This window comes from Bufo gargarizans, chromosome 4 (assembly GCF_014858855.1).
Source record: "Bufo gargarizans isolate SCDJY-AF-19 chromosome 4, ASM1485885v1, whole genome shotgun sequence".
Lineage (NCBI taxonomy): Eukaryota > Metazoa > Chordata > Amphibia > Anura > Bufonidae > Bufo > Bufo gargarizans.
Window position 1 is genome coordinate 413,265,371 of NC_058083.1, and position 19,473 is coordinate 413,284,843.

Genomic DNA, 19,473 nt, shown 5'->3' on the forward strand with positions numbered 1-19,473 from the left:
CTTAACTGCAGATATCGACACTCTGAGGAGCAATGAACCCCTTGACTACTGGGTGTGCAGGCTTGACCTGTGGCCTGAGCTATCCCAGTTTGCGATAGAACTTCTGGCCTGCCCCGCTTCAAGTATCCTGTCAGAAAGGACCTTCAGTGCAGCAGGAGGCATTGTTACTGACAAAAGAAGTCGCCTCGGTCAAAAAAGTGTTGATTACCTCACCTTCATTAAGATGAATGAGGCATGGATCCTGAAGGGACTGACAGTAGGGGATACGTTTAACTAACAAAAGGCCTGATGACATGCCTTGGCCTCAAAATGGTCCCCACGCTGCTGTATTTAATGTCTGCATGCCAAATGACTTTCGTGAATTCTCCGCCACCAACTAGGGTTTAAGCCGCAATGTTTTAGTCACCTTTCTGCCTTGAAAACATCAATTTTTCCAGCCGCTGCTACAACAGCGGCTGCAACAATAACATTGTTTTTCAGGCATGTGTACATGCCTAATTTTTCTGGCCTCTGGTGCTGCACTGTGGCTGCAAAAACAAAACAAAAAAAAAGGCACATACAAGTGTCAATTCCCCTTTCGTGATCGTTACCTTGTTGTGGTGAAGGGGCTTGCGTATCACAATGAAGCGATCATCACCTCTATGAGTGTGTTGGCAATGTTGCCACACCCCAGATGATAAGGCCGTTGCTTCATTATGATCAGACCAAAAGCGATCGGGACAGCTGGATGTTTTTTCATAGAAAAAACTTACATTTTTTTATTTTATTTTTTTAAGTTGTATGGGTGGGTTTTTAATACATAAAATAAAAAAAAAATCATAATAAAGTCTCTTAATAGTTTATTAGAAATAATGCAGACAATTTAAAAAAATCACCATCATTTCCAATACAAATCAAGTACAAAGCCCAGAACTACATCCCGGATAGGGGACATAACAGGGATTAAACTGATAGGAATAGTACTAGTTAAGACACCACTCATATAGGGTGTCACAGCACATTGCTCCGTGCACGCGCAGTGCCCCAACTTGGGAGTAAGAGGACCGACCAAGCTGCTTTTTCCATCTCCCAGTTCCTAAAATCAATTCAGTTTGGTGTATCAGACTTTGGTCTGTCACTGTAAAGGCAGTCGAAGGTACCCAGCCTAAATTTTTTTTCACAAAGGGCAATCCCACCCTGATATGGGACGTAACAGGGATTAAACTGATGCGAATAGTACTACAGAAAATAGCACTCATATCGGGTGTGACAGTAAATTGCACGGCGCAGACGCAGTGACCGTGGCATGGATTCAAAAAAGGGGAGGGAGCCAGCATTTTTTTAACGATCTCCCCGTTCGAAAAATAACATAGCAACATAGTACATAAGGCCGAAAAAAGACATTTGTCCATCCAGTTCGGCCTGTCATCCTGCAAGTTGATCCAGAGGAAGGCAAAAAAAACCTGTGAGGTAGAAGCCAATTTTCCTTACTTTAGGGGAATAAAAATTCCTTTCTGACTCCAATCAGGCAATCAGAATAACTCCCTGGATCAACGACCCCTCTCTAGTAGCTATAGCCTGTAATATTATTACACTCCAGAAATACATCCAGGCCCCTCTTGAATTCCTTTATTGTACTCACCATCACCACCTCCTCAGGCAGAGAGTTCCATAGTCTTACTGCTCTTACTGTAAAGAATCCTCTTCTATGTTTGTGTACAAACCTTCTTTCCTCCAGACGCAGAGGATGTCCCCTCGTCACAGTCACAGTCCTGGGGATAAATAGCTGATGGGATAGATCTCTGTACTGTCCCCTAATATATTTATACATAGTAATTAGATCTCCTCTCAGTCGTCTTTTTTCTAAAGTGAATAACCCTAATTTTGATCATCTTTCAGAGTACTGTACTTGCCCCATTCCAGTTATTACTTTAGTTGCCCTCCTCTGGACCCTCTCCAGCTCTGCTATGTCTGATTGGGGATGTCACGTAACAGGGATTAAACTGATGAGAATAGTACTACAGAAAATAGCACTCATATCGGGTGTGACAGTAAATTGCACGGCGCAGACGCAGTGACCGTGGCGTGGATTCAAACAAAGGGGAGGGAGCCAGCAATTTTTTAACCATCTCCCCGTAAAAAAAATCTATTTAATAAATGGACCCCAGATTGGGGACGTAACAGGGATTAAACTGATGAGAAGAGAGAACTACAGGAAATACCACTCATATCGGGTGTGACAGTAAATTGCACGGCGCAGACGCAGTGACCGTGGCGTGGATTCAAACAAAGGGGAGGGAGCCAGCGTTTTTTTAACCATCTCCCCGTTCGAAAAATTCATTTAAAAAAAGGAACCAGATTGGGGACGTAAAAGAGATTAAACTGATGAGAAGAGAGAACTATAGAAAATAGCACTCAGATCGGGTGGGACAGTAAATTGCACGGCACAGACGCAGTGACCGTGGATTCAAACAAAGGGGAGGGAGCCAGCGTTTTTTTAACCATCTCCCGATTCGAAAAATCAATTCAATTCACCTTTCCGGGACCCTCGGTGTTGTACGTAGCTGGGTGGAGAAAGAAACCTTCAATGACATCAACGGGACATGGCTAGCTTGGTATCCAACCTTGTGCAAATGGGAAGTTTGCGGTTGGGCAAATGGACTGTTTGCGGTTGTTTTCGGTGCATTAAAAGGGGAGTTTGGTCTGTCAATGTCTGTGAAGCGGGCGTAACCCTTACACTACCTGATCGATACAACATCATACCTGATCGTATACACACACTGGATGTTTTAAACATGTTGTGCAAAAAAAATAAAAATTGGATTATTAGGTGATTTATGCCCTTTATGGATTAAAATCCAACTCTGCGTCAACTATGTAATTTTCCATGGGAGTTTTGCCATGGATCCCCCTCCGGAATGCCACAATCCAGGTGTTAGTCCCCTTGAAACAACTTTTTCATCACTTTTGTGGCCAGAAAAAGTCCCTGTGGGTTTTAAAATTTGCCTGCCTATATAAGTCATTGGCGGTTCGCCCGTTCGCAAACATTTGTAGAAATTCCCGTTCGCGAACGGAAAATTTTATGTTCGCAACATCTCTAGTGATAAATACTGCTCTAGGTATTGACAGTGGCTTGCATCTTGCTGCACTGTGACAATTCCAAAGAGCAGATACTGGAATACTAGACGGCTCACTTGAGAAGCAAAGATATGTGGTATAGAATATAATGAAATATTGTCCGAGGATTTTCACTTGTCTGGTGCCGTCAGGGAAAAAACTTACAGACTGCTAGATATAATTTGTAAGTACCTTCAGGAATATATTATAAAAAATGTTGTTTATGAATCAAGATCAAACGTAAAATATGCAGTATAAAAAAAAAATGAAAAATATAAAAATAAAAAATAAATAAAACATGAATATTTCAGACCTGTATATGCTGCCCAGCCACTAGTGAGAATTACATGGATCCATATACACAGTATGTATAAAATATATAATTAATTAGCAAGAATCTGATAATATCCCAAGAGTGGAGATTGAAATAATCCAACATAAAGTCCAACATAAAGTGCAATAGTCCCTTGGTTCAACTGTATATAAATAGATTATAAACTGAGGTTAATGAAATAACCAATGTATCATATACTCTGCAACATCTTATTAACTTGTGGAGCTGCAGACTTAATATCTAGTCAGCTTAACTATCCCTCATTACTGAGCAGCAATGACATCAATAGTGCTACAAATGGAGTTCACTCACCGCAGACGATTTCAGGTGGGTGGTAGGCTGTATAGATAGATATACATTGTAACTTACCACTTTTCATACCTTACACACGTCCTGTGTGAGACAATTGTTTATAGCTGGAATCACTGGTTTCTGAACACTTACACTACTCACAAAAAGTTAAGGATATTTGTTTTTGGGTGAAATTTATGGAAAACATAAAAAGTTTACGCTACAGTGATATTATATCATGAAAGTATGGCATTTAAGTAGAAGCATGCAATGGTGATTTCCTCATCTCAATTTAATGAAACAAAAGCCAACAACAGTGGGTATACCCCCAGAAAAAATTTCAATGTCTCAATAACTGTACCTTTCACAAAGTGTAGGGCAATTCTGTGTTGCTTATACCACCACCAAAGGATCGTCTGGTGACAACAGTGGCTGATGCATAGCGCTCTCCTTGACGTCTCAAACATAATTAGTGGCCATCATATCTGCTCAGCGTGATTAGACTTTTATCAGTGAACAGCACTGAGGCCCACTGGTCCATCGTCCATTGTAGATGTTCCTTGACCCATACAAGACAATGACACCTGTGCCTAGTGGTGTTGTCAGGTACCCTTGCAGATTGTCTAGCACACATTCCATGATGATGTATATGGTTTCGAAAGGTCTGACATAACACTTGGGTGCTTCTCATCTCCCTTAAATGTGCCTGAAGTTCTGTGGCATTTATCATCTGGTTCAGCAGGGTATTGTTCATAATGAAGTGATCATCATTGTGGGATGTGGCCAAAGGATGTCTACTTCTATGCTTTTCTGTGACTCTTCCAGTCTCTCTGTATCTCTGTTGCAACCTGCTGATGACACTCGGACACCATAAGCTCAGTGACCACTTCCATCTGAGAACATACTGCTTGAAGCCTTGCAATGTCAAGGTACTGTTGATCAATTGTTAGATGTTGTCTTGGTCTCATGATGTCAAAATGTGAACAGCATGATGAGGAGAACAGTTTAAATACTAGTGTTGAGCGAGCATGCTTGGCCGAATACCAGTTCAGCTTGAGCATCACTATGGCAATGCTCGAGTCTCCTCCCCGCACGTTTTGCGGCTACTAAGCAGCCAATAAACGTGCAAGTAAGTACTGCTCTCACTATAATGCCAGTAGCAATGTTGGCTACTGGCATTACAGTGATTGGCTGGCTGGAACATGTCATCGGTTGTTACAGTGGGATGAGAAAGTTTGGGCAACCTTGTTAATCGTCATGATTTTCCTGTATAAATTGTTGGTTGTTACGATAAAAAATGTCAGTTGCCTAATTTTGTGTAAACAATTATAGCACACTTTCTGTAAATCCAATAAACTTCATTTCATTTCTCAAATATCACTGTGTGTGTCTCCTATATGATATATTTAACTGACATTTTTTTATCGTAACAACCAACGATTTATACAGGAAAATCATGACAATTAACAAGGTTGCCCAAACTTTTGCATCCCACTGTATATAGCTATATAGTGTTTGGCTCATTCTAAGTCAGGGAGAGCTGAGGATAGGAAGAGACAGAGAGTATAGGGAGTGAAATTGAATATTATAAGGCCTAATGCACACGACCGTTGTTTGGGTCCGCATCCGAGCCGCCATTTTGGTGGCTTGGATGCGGACCTATTCACTTCAATGGGGCCGCAAAAGATGCGGACAGCACTCCGTGTGCTGTCCGCATCCGTGGCTCCGTTCCGCGGCCCCGTTAAAAAAAATATAACATGTCCTATTCTTGTCTGCGCTTTGCGGACAAGAATAGGCATTTATATTGCCGGGCCTGTTCCGTTCTGCAAATTGCGGAAGGCAACACGGGCGGCTTCCGTTTTTTGCGAATCTGCGATTTGCGGACCGCAAAAAAAAAACAGCATGGCCGTGTGTACAAAAATGTTTCAGAGACCCAAAAGTCCTTGTAACTACTATTGTATGTGACATCAGCAATATATTTTTGTAGCGCTGCCTGCGCTAAATTGCTCAGTGTTAGAGAGAGCTGTGCATAGAAAGGGACATACAGTGTAGGGAGTGTAATAGGAAGATTTTTATACAAAAAAACTTTTCAGAGACCCAAAAGTTATTTTAAGGACTATTGTTTGTGACAGCAGCAATATATATTTTTAGCGAATCCTGCGGTAAATACTGTGTAATAGGCAGCTGCAGAGAGTTAAATTATCCACGCCACATCTCCTGTTTAAAGTGTGCGCATCCCTAAAATATCAGTGACATCCAGAGCACTTTCTCCATAGATGGCATCTGCTGCAGACAGTTAAATTATCTGCGCCACATCTCCTGTTTAAAGTGTGCGCACCTCTAAGATATCAGTGACATCACGTCTAATGTTTTTGCTGCTGGTGGCAGCGACATTAGAGTGGGTTCACACTTTCGTTATGTAATCCGTTATGCCTTTTTGTTATTTTGGCCAAAATAATGGAAAGATGCGGATCCGTTTAAAATAACATTGTAGTCAATGTAAATGGATCCGTAACGGAAATGCTTACATTTATGTACATTACGTTGTTTTCTGTAACGGTTCAGTTTTTATAACGGAATGCAAAGTCCTGTCTGCAGGACTTTTTTTTTCTTCTGTTACATATAACGGAAACGTTATGTAAATAGCGCATCCATTGTGAAAACATAATGTAATGCTATGTGAGACGGAGCATGACGCATTGCATTTTAAGAACATTCTGTTTTGGTTTCAGTTTTATAATGCGTTATTGATCAGAATGTAGAACACCTGTTTTCACAGTTCTCTAGTGATTACAGGAAACTGAGCTCAGCACCTGACAGGAATTATAAACTCGGCCATTTTGGAGCCTGTCAGTGTATGCAGCTCTATAATAACACATGTATGAGCTGTCCAGCATAGACGTTGTAGGTATGTATTGATCTTACACACACATATTCCTCCTTATTTATATGCTTTTTCATAATCTATGACAGTAACTACTCTTTCTACCTGTGCACTTTATTTACCATGTGCACATAATGTATAGGTGAATCTAGTTTTTATTTTCAATGTATTTGATATGCAATGTCTTTGTGTATCCACTTGCAGTGTCAGTTTGGAAGATATTTCTCATCACATATGACTGTCCCACCTCAACAACTGTACAGTTATATTATTGTCATTTGCACATATTTATTTGTTGATATTACATTTCACACACATATATTTATAGTATGAAGAGTTTTCATATGATTGGATCAATTTGAGAAGTCTAATGCTTTGTTATTGGATCTTCAGTGTCCATATCGGAGTGACACGCTGTGTAATATGATCAAGCTATGTCACTACCGGGATTTTAATTTGTCAACTACTTCACCTCAAGTACAAGAATATAGTAGATCTGTACATAGAAGTGAAAGAGATGCCATAGTTGTCATCAGCGTCGGACAGGGGTACCTAGGGCTCACCAGTAAAATTCATTTTGGGGGCCCACCATACGGATACATTCAAATATAATAAATAATTTAACAAGTTTTTTATATGAACATAGACTGGTTGAGGTGCTGTACATTGAATATATGTATGAAGTGCAGTAAGTCTACTGTGTTATGTGCCACTTGTGCAGGGGGTGGGAGACTAGGGTCCCACCTTGCTCAAGGGTCCACCGAGGGATTCCCCTGTACCCCTGTACCCCTGTGGGCCAGTCCGAGCCTGGTTGTCATGACACATCATGCTGCAGTGATGATGAGCATTACAACATTATATGTGGGGTGCACACCTTTGGTAAAGCATATAATGTCCCCAAAATTGATTTAGGCCTCTTTCACATGGGCGTCTTATTTTTGGCCCGGATAAGAGGCGGGTGCGTTGCTGGAACACGCACAATTTTTCCGCGCGAGTGCAAATGTGAGTGTGGCTTGGGATTGATATTCTGAAGATTGTATTATTTTCCCTTATAACATGGTTATAAGGGAAAATAATAGCATTCTGAATACAGAATGCATAGTATAATAGTGCTGGAGGGGTTAAAAATAATAAAAAAGTTAACTCACCTTCTCCTCTTGATCGCGTAGTTCCCGGTCTCTTTACTTCTTTAATGATGAGCTGTGGGCTAAATGACCTGTGGTGACGTCAGATCACATGCTCCAATCACATGGTCCATCACCGTGTGCATGTGGCCCATGTACTATAAATAATAACCATTAGATGATCATTTTTTTTATATATAGGATATGTAGAAATGTTTTCAAAACTGTGGAACAATTTAGATTTTGGAGTGAATTGTAATTTTTTTATTTTTTTATTTATTGATTGTAGCCATGTCTTCATTGAGCAGCTCAACACCACCCCTGCAGATCGTGGTATGTTTTTTATGTGTTTTCAATAATAATTATTACACTATATCATATTTGCATTTTTGATAGCTATATGTTTCTCACATCATTGAAACAGGAAGCAGAAAGGGTCCAGGACAAACTGCAAAGAAAAAGGAGGTCAGTCAGCACATCCCAATGTGCAGGGGCACGTTGCTATGGCTGAGAACAACACTGTAAGACAAAACATGCAATGCAACAGCTCTCTGCAAACCAAATAAAGTACAAAAATGCATAATAATTGCTAATGCTATACTATAAATTAGAGATGCTTGGCAAATCATTTTGTACAAAATTATTTGAGCCTGTCTGCTGCACGTCAAGGCGATCTCTGTAAGACGGGTTCCTAACGCTAAATTCTACCTGTTATGTGCCATGACGGCTACCATACAATTCAGGGAGTGTAGGTTCCACATGCATGCTGGGCCTGCTTTCATTTCTGTCATCTTTGGTGCCAAAATGGCCTCCATTATATCCAAGGAATGCAGGTGCCAACATGCATGCCGGGCCCACTCCACACCACTTCTGGTGCCAAATGGCCACCAAAGAATGCAATGAGAGTCCACAGCTATATCTCTCCTGGTGCCAAATGGCTTTCAGTGAATGAGGGAGAGCAGGCTAAGCTATTGTCACGGATGAAGTTAGCAGATAGCTGGAACATATAAATAAACAAGCGACTGGCTTGATCCCAAACTAAGGAGCTTATAGGTGAGCCCTATAAAACCCTAAGAGCTCTCCCTGACTGCTATGCACATGCAAGGGTCTGTATGGTAGACAATTGCATGCCTGCGTACCTAATCCTGTGTGACACCTGAAAACCCTATAATAGTGAGAGGACACGACCACCGGCTCCCTGCACTTAATACGGACGGAGTCAGGGTCACCTAGAATCAAGACAGCAAGGAAACACAATAAAGTAAAAGACGTATCTGGACAAACAGCAGAAGCAGCCTCCAGCAGGCCACACCTCATCCAGGAAGTAGTATAAACCGCAAAGTGAGGCAGTATGGGACGGATTTTAAAGGAAGACGATTAGTCGAAATAAGTGACACCTGGCAGAAGTAAAGGAGATGAGAAAGTGAAACCAAAACAAAAAACATCATACAAGAGGTAGAGAAGAACGTCTGCCAGATCTTCTCACATAACTGGTGGTTACAGCTATATACTCACACTAATTAAAATCAGCCTATGGGGCAGACGAGTTGGTCAGGAGTGCACATCTGAGGTGTCAGCCACACCTCCAGTATAAACTGCAAAGAAAAAGGGGATCAGAACACTGTAAAACAAAACATGCAATGCAACAGCTCTCTGCAAACCAAATAAAGTACAACATTGCATAATAATTGCTAGTGCTATACTTATAAATTAGAGATGCTTGGCAAATCATTTTGTAAAAAATTATTTGAGCCCGTCTGCCGCACGTATTTTATTTGGTTTGCAGAGAGCTGTTGCATTGCATGTTTTGCTTTACAGAAACGGTCCAGGGACCCTAATTGGTCCCCCAGCAATGTCCCAGAAGTAAATCTGACTCGGTAAATAGTATTGAATATGGACACAATTCTTATCATATTGGCTTACAAATGTTCATGTGTGTTAACATATTTCTAAAATTGTGTCTTCTTTGTCAGGATGGTTCCTCACAGGCAGGAGCTTTGAGAAATAATGGGACAGGGAGAGCCTGCTCCGGAAACTGATGTTGTGTTTGTGAATGTCAATCTTGAGACATAACATTATTGACGTTTAATACAATAATCTATTTATGTCTGGTTTCTAAGTAGTTTACATGTTTGCTCCACACATGTGTAATAGGGTTGGACCTATTTCGTTCATCTGTAGCAATACCAACAATGTGTCAAAATGGACGACTGACTACTGTTTGTTTATGTAGTCATGACTGTAGACTATATTAGTCGCTAAGATGTATCCATAATGATACCTTCTTGATTTGATTTTAATAGTCCAATACTTTTATTGGCCCTTTAAAATGTTTTTTTTTTTTTTTATAAAAAGATAATATAGTGTAAAGCATAAATAAATGTAAAAAGTAGACATATTAGGTATTGCCGCGTCCGTAAGAATCTGCTCTATAAAAATACCCCCCTACCTAACCCCTCAGAAGAACACAGTAAAAAAAAACGGTAATGTATTTTTTTGTCACCTTACATCACAAAAATTGTAATAGCAAGCGATCAAAAAGTCATATGCCCCCCAAAATAGTGCCAATAAAACCGTCCTCTCATCCCTACCTAAGATAATCGGCTGAAAACAAAAAAAAATGACTATGGAGATACTGAAATGTTTTTTTTTTGTTTATTAAAAGATAATACAGTGTAAAACATAAATAAATAAATAAAAGACATATTAGGTATCACCGCGCCCGTAAGAATCTGCTCTATAAAAATACCCCCCTAATCCCTCTGAACACGATAAAAAAAAAAAAAGGTCCAAAAAAGCTTTTTCTTGTCAAATTTTCAATTTTAAACAGTTTTTTTCCAATAACAAAGTAAGGGTTAACAGCCAAACAAAACTTTTGATTTATTACCCTCATACTGCAATTTACAGAAACACCCTATATGTGGTTGTAAACTGCTGTATGACCAAACGGCAGGGTGCAAAAGGAAAGGAACGCCGTATGGTTTCTGGAAGGCAGATTTTGATGGCCTTTTTTTTTGGCACCATGTCCCATTTGAAGGCCCCCTCCTGATACACCCCTAGAGTAAAAACTCCATAAAAGCAACAACATCTAAGAAACTACACACCTCAAGGTATCTAAAACTGATTTTTACAAACGTTGTTAACCCTTTAGGTGTTCCACAAGAGTTATTGGCAAATGGAGATGAAATTTCAAAATTTCCATTTCTGGTAACCTTGCCTCACAAGCATGTAATATAGATAAACCAAAAATCATATGTACCCTAATAATAGTCCCAACAAAACTGCCACCTTAACCCCCAGTTTCCAAAATGGGGTCACTTTTTGAGTTTCTACTCTAGGGGTGCATCAGCAGGACTTCAAATGGGACATGGTGTAAATAAACCAGTCCAGCAAAATCTGCCTTCCAAAAAACACATGGCACACCTTTGTTTGGCTGTTAACCCTTGCTTTGTTACTGGAAAAAATGGATTAAAATGGAAAATTTTCCCAAAAATTGAAATTCTCTAATTTCATTCCCATTTGCCAATAACTCTTGTGCAACACCTAAAGAGTTAACAAGGTTTGTAAAATCAGTTTTGAATACCTTGAGGGGTGTCGTTTCTGGAATGGGGTCATTTTTGGGTTGTTTCTGTTATGTAAGCATCACAAAGTGACTTCAGACCTGAACTTGTCCCTAAAAATTGGGTTTTTGAAAATTTCAGAAAAATTTCAAGATTTGTTTCTAAACTTCTAAGCCTTGTAACATCACCAAAAACTAAAATATCATTCACAAAATAATCCAAACATGAAGTAGACATATGGGGAATTTAAAGTAATAACTATTTTTGGAGGTATTACTATGTATTATAGAAGTATAGAAATTGAAACTTTTTTCCAAATTTTTGGTAAATTAGATTTTTTTTTTACTTCATTTTACCACTGTCATGAGGTACAATATGTCTCAGAATGGCCTGGATAAGGGGCGTAGCTAGAAATGACTGGGCCCCATAACAAAAAAAAATTATGGGCCCCCCCCCTTTAAATAATGCAGCTGCGCCTGCCAGGCTTGAGCAGGTATATGTGTGAATATGGATTAGGGAAGATACTGAGATCTGGCTGTACCTCACTGTGAGGTACAACCGGATCTCAGCATCTTCCCTATTCACACATATACCTGCTCAAGCCTGGCAGGCGCAGCTGCATTATTTAATAGTGTGGTGTGGTAATGGTTAATGGCATTTTGGCGAAGAAACAGCCACCTAGGCTACTTTCACACTTGCGGCAGTGTGATCCGGTGGGCAGTTCCGTCATCGGAACTGCCCGCCGGATCCGCTGATTTTAATGTGACTGAAAGCATTTGTGAGACGGATCCAGATGCGGATCCATCTCACAAATGCATTGCAAGAACGGATCCGTTATTTTCACATTTTTACCGGTCTGCGCATGCGCAGGCCGGAAGGACAGATCCGACACTAATACATTCCTATGGGGAAAAATGCCAGATCCGTCCTTGTGGGCCCTTGGGCGATAAAGTCTCAGTGGGCCCCCTTACATAGTGATAAGTCTCTGAGTATAGATAATGTAGTAGATATCACCTGCAGCCCTATGTAACAACACAGATAACACAGTACTGGCTATCTAAGTACAGAAAATTTAGTAGTGTTACCTGCAGTCCTATGTAAAACTACAGATAACACTAGAGCTGATAATGTGGTAGTGTTACCTGCAGTCCTATGTAAAAACCACAGATAACGCTAGAGCTGATAATGTGGTAGTGTTACCTGCAGTCCTATGTAAAACCACAGATAACACTAGTGTAGATCGTGTGGTAGTGTTACCTACGTCCTTAATGTGCCTCCCTGTGCCTCTCCCATGGGACTCCATGCTGGCGGCGCTGCCTCCTCTTCAATCTTCTTCTTGCCCCGCACAGAACGTCTGATGCAGCTGTGTCAAGACATAGGAACACTGTGGGCGTGGTGATGGTGACACACACAGGGAGAGACACACAGGGAGAGACACACAGGTGACAGACACACACACACACACACACAGGGACAGACACATACATATGGACAGACACTTATACGATGGTGAGATCGTCACAGCACCTGCTGTGTATGGGGCAGGCTCACCGCCGCAGTCAGCTCCACACATTGTCTCAGCACCACATAGTGAGTGGAGTACAACACTGCCTGCATGGCCCGGCTTATTATAGGCCCGGCTTATCATAAGCTGGGCCATGCAGGCAGCCGCCTGAGACAGCGGTGAAAACCCAGTGACAGCTCAGGCTTCTTTCACATCACCGTTCAGCCTTTCCGCTCAGCAGGAGAATGGAAAGGACGGATTCGGCACATAACTGAGCCTAACCGATCCTAAGGACCCCATAGACTATAATGGGGTCCATTAGGTGTTCGCTCAGAAGAAGATTTTTGAAGCGCAGACAAAAGTCTTGCATGCACTACTTTTGTTTCTGCTCCAAAATCATGTTCTGAGCAGAAACCTAACAGACTTTATTATAGTCTATGGGGTCCGTAGGCTCCGTTATGTTCCGAATCTGTCCTTTCCATTCTCCTGCTCCTAAACTGAGCAGGAGAACGGAATGGCTGAACGGTGATGTGAACGAAGCCTCATATTGATCCTTTCTATACGGGCCCCCTTCTCTCTCTCTGTACAGGGAACACTGACAACTGTTGCGGTCCGCATCTTTTGCAGCCCGATTGAAATGAATGGGTCCGCAAACATTACGCAAAATTGTGGCACGGAGGCGGACCCAGAATTACGGTCGTGTGACTGGACCCTAAAGGTGGGTCATCAGCGATACTTGGTGGTGACAGCAGCGCTGAGTGACAGTAACTACTAAGGACACGCTCTACAGATTTAGCATGACAGGTACTACTTCTCCATAATAAATCTTACAGCGTGTCCTAATTATAAGTAAATGGGACATCATGGGAGTGGAGTGGTGCTGGCTGAGACTCACTATTTGGCTAATGGAAAAAGCTCAGTTACTGTCACATGGATGAGCCTCAAGGGGTTAAAATTAAACAACTGGACAAAAGAAGGAAAAAAGAAAAGAAAAAAGGACCTTACTAGCTTACTAGTTTGAAGACAGGCCAGCAGCAAGCAGGACAGGAAGCAACTCTGCAGTGATGGTAGCCACACTGAGTGGTCACCCTCTGGTGATCACAGAAGAACGTGGGGCATGTCAGGAGCACAGAGGACTGCAGAAGGAGGAGGCAATGATCGGGCTATTTTCCTGGGGCCCCTCCTGCAAGTCTCACTCAAGGCTGAGGCTCCCGAGCTCTTTTCCCTGGCTGTGTGAGGAGGCATAGGAGGAAATAATCTTTCCTGCCCTGTGGTGCTGGTGCCTGGCTCCGCCTCCGAGTGACATCACCACAGGTCCTCCACTCAGTCTTTACTATCCTCTCCGGGCTCCGCCTCCACACTAAACTCCGCCCCTCTTGTAATGGATCACATGACTGTGACATCATCGCAGGTCCTTCTTACTAGTGACTAGTCTACAGCAGACCAGCTCACAGAGTGGCTAACCCACAGGTACGCCCCCGTTGCGGCCCCCTTTCCACCGCCTACCTCATCATCTGCTTGTGAGGCAGTGCGCCCCGGGCCGCCCACCTCCAGTCCTGACCTGACAGTGACTACTCCCCTCAGCCAGGCCAGAGCCGCGGACCGCCCCGCCCACTACACTGGGCGGGCGGGCGGGCCTGGCTGCCTGTCTGTGTTAATAAAAATAAAAATAAAAAAATGAATGCAGTCCGGACGGGCCCCCAGTGGTGTAGGGCCCCATAGCCACTGCTATGGTTGCTATGGCGATCCCTACGCCACTGGCCTGGATAAGTAAAAGCGTTTTAAAGTTATCACCACTTAAAGGGCTTCTGTCACCCCATTAAACTGTTTTTTTTTTTTTCTTTACTAATAATCCCTACACTGCGATCTCATCATACATAAGCTAATTAATGATTTTCGTTCAGTAGAATTTGTTAAAAATCGATTTTTGAAATATGTAAATTACCTTGCTACCAGCAAGTAGGGCGGCTACTTGCTGGTAGCAGCCGCATCCTCCGATGGTAATGACGCCCCCTCTGCTTGGCGCACTGAGAGGCGGTCGTTCGCTCCTCAATGCGCCTGCGCCGGGTGTAGATGTGACGTCATCGGCGCAGGCGCATTGAGGATGGAGCGGCCGAGCGAGTGGCCGCCTCTCAGTGCGCCTGCGCAGATTGAAGAGAGGTACGGCTGCGGCGCAGGCGCCAGATATTTAATCAAAACAGGCAGGGCCAGCAGAGAAAGGGCCAGCGGACGGGATCTGTCAATCAACAAGCAGAGGGGGCGTCATTACCATCGGAGGATGCGGCTGCTACCAGCAAGTAGCCGCCCTACTTGCTGGTAGCAAGGTAATTTACATATTTCAAAAATCGATTTTTAACAAATTCTACTGAACGAAAATAATTAATTAGCTTATGTATGATGAGATCGCAGTGTAGGGATTATTAGTAAAGAAAAAAAAAAAAGGTTTAATGGGGTGACAGAAGCCCTTTAAAGTGACACTGGTCAGATTTGCAAAAAATGGCCTGGTCCTTAAGGTGAAAATAGGTGTTTTCCAAAGACATGCAGGCCAGATATAGTGAAGACTAGTGCTTCAGGTTGATGGCCCTAACAAACGCACCTGTATCGCAAAGAACGCACCTCTACTGCAGGTGCGTTTTTTGACTATAAAGGGATACGGACATCCTGGGATATAGACAGATGGGAAACAAAGGTGATTTATGTTGTATTATGCTGTTATCTTGATCACAGCTCAGCAACCAGTGTGTATGTCACAATGTTAAACGTACCAAGACCACATATGCGAGTGATAGATACAAATGCTCCATGTCGGGTGTTCTGAGTTCCCAGAATCCCTCATTCAAATATTGGAGGGTATATAAGGTGTATTGGATCCAGATGCTGTCATTACCGCTGAGGAAAGGGTGTGATCCCTGAAACGCGTCCGGTTCGAGACAGCAATGGTTTGAGACAGCAAAGTTCTTCTTCCTTTTTTTCCAAGTCCCCCTGTCGAGTTTCCTGAGGTGTTGATACCAACAGGTAGTCCCCGGGATCTCTATTGACTGGAGTGGTGGATAACTGCATGGTCCGGACTTTAGGACTCAACATAGCACTAATCTAGCTGTTCCCAAACGAGCCGGTGTATCTCGTGGTGTGCCGCAAGGTCACATGGGACGCCGTGTATTAGACCTAGAGACCACACGGGACGCCGAGGTGAGTCTGGGCTGCAAAGCAAAGACTGCTTTCCATCTCTTCCATCTCTGCCAAGTAAAAGAAGAGGGGTAATGTACCTTGCCCCATGGGGCTATACTCATTGATATACCATTGTTATGTCATTTATGGCAGTGTGGTCTAATATATAGATCAACACTAGTGTAGATTCCCAGAGGACATTATATTGAGACTCAGAGTACTTATCCAGGATCAAGCCCACAGCTTACAAGAGCGGCTACTACATTACCTGTCTGGTACTACCACATTGCTTGCTTGGTGCCGTCCAGGGGTTTTATGCCCAAGAGGGCACATTTATGCCACACTTGCATTTGTACTATATTATATTTTATCTTATGTATGTATTTTATGCTATCTACTTTTTATATTAAATGTGGTCATAGGCTACTGTTCTTGGTGGTCCCAGATATTTGAGTGCCCGCCTAACACATACAGTCCTGATCAAAAGTTTAAGACCACTTGAAAAATGGCAAAAAATCATATTTAGCATGGCTGGATCTTAACAAGGTTCCAAGTAGAGCTTCAACATGCAACAAGAAGAAATGGGAGTGAGACAAAACATTTTTTGAGCATTCAATTTAATGAAAACAACGAATAAACTGAAACAGGCTGTTTTTCAGCTGACCAAAAGTGTAGGACCACACCTCCAAAAAAAAATTAAACCCCCCCCCAAAACAGAAATCCAACTTCCAAACATGAACTCAGTAATGAGTAGCTCCGCCGTTATTGTTTATCACTTCAAAAATTAGTTTCGGCATGCTTGATGCCAGCGTTTCCATGAGGTGAGTGGGAACATTTTTCCAAGTGGTGAAGACGGCCGCACGAAGGCCATCTACTGTCTGGAACTGTTGTCCATTTTTGTAATCTTCCCTTGCCATCCATCCCCAAAGGTTCTCAATTGGATTTAGATCAGGGGAACATGCAGGATGGGCCAAAAGAGTGATGTTATTCTCCTGGAAGAAGTCCATTGTTCTGCGGGCATTGTGTACTGTAGTGTTGTCCTGTTGAAAAACCCAGTCGTTACCACACAGACGAGGGCCCTCAGTCATGAGGAATGCTCTTTGCAACATCTGGACATAGCCAGCGGCCGTTTGATGCCCCTGCACTTCCTGAAGCTCCATTTTTCCACTGAAGGAAAAAGCACCCCAAACTATTATGGCGTCCCCTCCACTGTGTAGAAAACATCTCAGGTGGGATCTGCTCGTCATGCCAGTAACGTTGGAAACCATCAGGACTATCAAGGTTACATCTTTTCTCATCAGAGAATACAACTTTCTTCCACCATTTTTGGTGCTCTTGCAAAGTCCAAACGAGCAGATCTGTGGCGTTCAAGGAGACGAGGTCTTTGAAGACGTTTTTTGTTTTTGAAGCCCTTCAGTCTCAGATGCTGTCTGATGGTTATGGGGCTGCAGTCAGCACCAGTAAGGGCCTTAATTTGGGTCAAGGATCGTCCAGTGTCTTGACGGACAGACAATTGGATCCTCCGGCTCAGTGCTGAAGAAATTTTTTGGGGTCTTCCACTTGACTTTTTTGTTCCATAACCCTCAGGATCATTTAAGAAATTCCAAATTACTGTCTTACTGCGTCCCACCTCAGCAGCGATGGCGCGCTGTGAGAGACCCTGCTTATGCAGTTCAACAACCCGACCACGTTCAAAAAGGGAGAGTTCTTTTGCCTTTGCCATCACAATGTGTGACTACCTGACAGAAAATGACAATGAATCCATATCTTTGCACAGATTTGGCCTTTTAAAGGCATGTGGTCCTAAAATTTGGATCAGCAGAAAAACAGCCTGTTTCAGTTTAATCGTTATTTTCGATTACTTGAATGCTCAAAAAATGTTTTGTCTCACTCTCATTTCTTCTTGTTGCATGTTGAAGCTCTATTTGGAAACTTGTTAAGATCCAACAATGTAAAATATGATTTTTTGCCATTTTTCAAGTGGTCTTAAACATTTGATCAGGACTGTATCATCTTTGTAGAGCTGAAGTGTAGGTATTCAAAAATTGATTAAATGTTTAATGGTGTCACAAAAACAACAACGCATAAGTTGGCATTTCACATATAATTTTATTTTAGGCTTTTTTAATAATCAGTACACTATTGTTAATATTGTGTTTGAAATAACAGTTCTAGTCCTTGAGCTTGAACAAGTGTTGTCCATGTAAAGGATCCTGATTGTTAGGTTAACAGTAAAGTCATGTAGCTAAAAGTGCCTCCGAGATTTGATTATGGCCATTAAGTTTTTTATGAAATTTAATGTCAACTATACACATTTAAGTAGTCCAACAGTGCTAAACCAAAAAAAAAAAGATATGTCTTCCTATTTTGTCATATGCTGATATTTACGAAGGATGGGTGTAAGTATAGTTGTGTATATAATAGTATATATAATGTTTGTCTTACTTGTTATAGTAGTAAATTTGTTGCAATAATTTATTATTACCTCATATTTGGAGAGATATTGTCACCAGTAATACATAATTTTACCCATAACAAATGTGTGCCATATTGTTTCTTTTCACATGTTAAAATATATTGCCATCATCTAGTGTTGACACACATTGTTTGAACTAATTAAGACTAATATATAGGGATGAGCGAACTCGAACTGTATAGTTCGGGTCCGTACCGAATTTTGGGGTGTCCGTGACACGGACCCGAACCCGGACATTTTCGTAAAAGTCCGGGTTCGGGTTCGGTGTTCGTCGCTTTCTTGGCGCTTTTGTGACGCTTTCTTGGCGCTTTTTGAAAGGCTGCAAAGCAGCCAATCAACAAGCGTCATACTACTTGCCCCAAGAGGCCGTCACAGCCATGCCTACTATTGGCATGGCTGTGATTGGCCAGAGCACCATGTGACCCAGCCTCTATTTAAGCTGGAGTCACATAGCGCCGCCCGTCACTCTGCTCTGATTAGCGTAGGGAGAGGTTGCGGCTGCGACAGTAGGGCGAGATTAGGCAGATTAACTCCTCCAAAGTACTTGATTATTGATCGATCTGCAGCTGTGCATCATTGAGCTGCTGATACTCAATTGCTCACTGTTTTTAGGCTGCCCAGACCGTTTGTCAGTCACATTTTTCTGGGGTGATCGGCGGCCATTTTGTGTCTTGTGGTGCGCCAGCACAAGCTGCGACCAAGTGCATTTAACCCTCAATGGTGTGGTTGTTTTTTGGCTAAAGCCTACATCAGGGTGAAGCTGTCACACCAAGTGCATTTAACCAGCAATAGTCTGTTTATTTTTTGGCCATATACTACATCAGGGGCAAGCTGCGCCTGTCACCAAGTGCATTTAACCCTCAATGGTGTGGTTGTTTTTTGGCTAAAGCCTACATCAGGGTGAAGCTGTCACACCAAGTGCATTTAACCACCAATAGTCTGTTTATTTTTTGGCCATATACTACATCAGGGGCAAGCTGCGCCCGTCACCAAGTGCATTTAACCCTCAGTAGTGTGGTTGGTCAAGCTATCACAC

General features: G+C 42.3%; 1 long non-coding RNA gene across 1 annotated transcript; it reads right to left on the reverse strand.

Annotated features, from left to right (window-relative positions):
- Window positions 1-7,816: 7,816 nt before the first annotated feature.
- LOC122935861 lies at window positions 7,817-12,590 on the reverse strand. Its single transcript, XR_006388840.1, has 3 exons — window positions 12,551-12,590; window positions 9,245-9,324; window positions 7,817-8,177 (listed from the first exon to the last, which is right to left on the reverse strand). It is a non-coding gene; the product is annotated as an uncharacterized LOC122935861 (long non-coding RNA).
- Window positions 12,591-19,473: the final 6,883 nt, after the last annotated feature.